The sequence below is a fragment of the Propithecus coquereli genome, unplaced genomic scaffold (genome assembly GCF_000956105.1).
Source record: "Propithecus coquereli isolate 6110/MARCELLA unplaced genomic scaffold, Pcoq_1.0 Scaffold131, whole genome shotgun sequence".
In the NCBI taxonomy this organism is placed as follows: Eukaryota; Metazoa; Chordata; class Mammalia; order Primates; family Indriidae; genus Propithecus; species Propithecus coquereli.
In genome coordinates this window covers 666,434-668,226 of record NW_012137303.1, presented here as the reverse complement: position 1 = coordinate 668,226, position 1,793 = coordinate 666,434, and the positions used below count along the sequence as shown (strand labels likewise).

General features: G+C 47.9%; 1 non-coding gene across 1 annotated transcript; it reads left to right on the top strand.

Moving 5' to 3' along the window:
* The first annotated feature begins 987 nt into the window (after positions 1 to 987).
* On the top strand, positions 988 to 1,060 carry TRNAV-UAC. Its single transcript has one exon. It is a non-coding gene; the product is annotated as a tRNA-Val (tRNA).
* The last annotated feature ends 733 nt before the right edge of the window (positions 1,061 to 1,793 follow it).

The window sequence follows — 1,793 nt, the reverse complement described above, 5'->3', positions numbered from 1 at the left end:
TCTTGGAATCTACACAATCTGGGTGTGATGCTTGTTTCTCTTTTCAGTCTTGGATGAACAGGCACCACCCAACTTGGAGATGCAATTTTGTATCATAAGGATTTCTGAAGGGTCTCATATTCTTTGCGATGATGCCCTGAGAGTCTTCCAATCTCCCTTGCCCTCCGTGCCCAGGGCCAGGCTTGGATACATTCAGTAGCCTTCCCGCCTTTTGGCCTCAGCTTTCCCGACCTCAAATCGGGACCTCAAATCGCCTTTGTGCGAATCGCTGCCTTCCCCTGAATCCGGGTTCTGGACACAGATGAGGTCTGAAAATATGATTCCAGTTGCCATTCCACAGGCAGCAGGCAAGACCCCGGTGAGTCGCGGTCTGCCTTTCTTTATCCCAGTGGTCCTCCCGTGCTGTAAAACAATAACGGACATCAGAAACTGAGCATGCACATTCCACATCGGTGGGTCGTTGGGTTCTTTCGATGCTCTAGACACTTAGCCCAGTCATACAAAGCCCGACCCTCCCTTCCTCATTCCCAGTCCTCACCCTGCCTGGCAGACAACTGGGTACATCCGGCTCCCTGTCCCTCAGTTTCTGTCAAACACTGCCCGGGACAAAGGGAGGGCAGTTTCCTAGAGTTCAGTCTACCAATTTCCGGTTATTTTCTGGGGATCATTTTCTGGCTCCCAAGAGATGGAGATCACAGAGCCTTCTACGTTCAGATAAACTAGAATAGGACAAAATGAAGAACTTTTTTGAAAGGTACCCTATCTCGAGGCTTCCTAAAATTTCTGCACTATTTGAAAAGGAATTTTTCCCCAAAGCATATTTTTGGTGTGACTTGTAGACTCCGATATTATCGATTTTTAACAAATAGAGAATCGCACTAACCTTGATAATTTTTTGATAAGAAAAATCAATTTCACGGTATCAAAGCTGAAGCAGTCAGAAACATTGAATACTCCTTTAGTGAGGGAAATGGCATACCTGTTCAGGTTTCTCTAGTGTAGTGGTTATCACGTTCGCTTTACATGTGAAAGGTCTTCGGTTCAAAACCGCGCGGAAACCACCTGTGCTTTGCACTTTGACGTTTCCTTGGATGAACTTTCTAGTGGAAATCTTTAGAATTGCAATGTCACAGGATCCTTCATGCGCTCTCAAGCCTCAAGTATCTTACCCCTTGCATGTTAGCTGTGGTGTCAGTAGAAAAAGACGACCACCTCACGGTGGATTAGGGGGCGGGATTGGGGAGTCTCTGCACTCTTCCAAATCCGAAGTACTGACTGCAGGCTTTCCCCAGAGGCCCTTCGGGATTTCTACAAGGAAACGGTCTCTGCTTGTAGACCCAGGGTTCCATGGCCACTCTGGTGGACATTACCAGTCTCCAGCAATTTACTTACTGCCAGACAATACTTTCAGACATCGCATGGCTTTTGGGAAAGAAGAGAGAGAGAAGTATAAGGGGACGGTAGGGAAGGGAGATGCATAAGACAAGATTCTTCAGGGAGAGCTGAGCCTACTGAGTAACCTGTCTCTTTTGACCATTTCCCACCTCCTGATCCCAGGAAGACCTCAGGTTCTCGGTTCGGAGCCACCTTGTTCAATGGTCTTCCCTCTCAGGGGCATTCCCACTGCAAGATCAATGCAAAGCCAGAGGTTCGCAGAGCGCGGGATAGACCCATCCCTCTAAGTCCAATCCGGGTTCCAGAAGCTCACTTACTGTTGAGAACCTCGTTTCCATGGAATGATTGCAAAATTCCACTTAGACTCGGGATGCTCTCGGTGGAATTGAGGTGAGGTT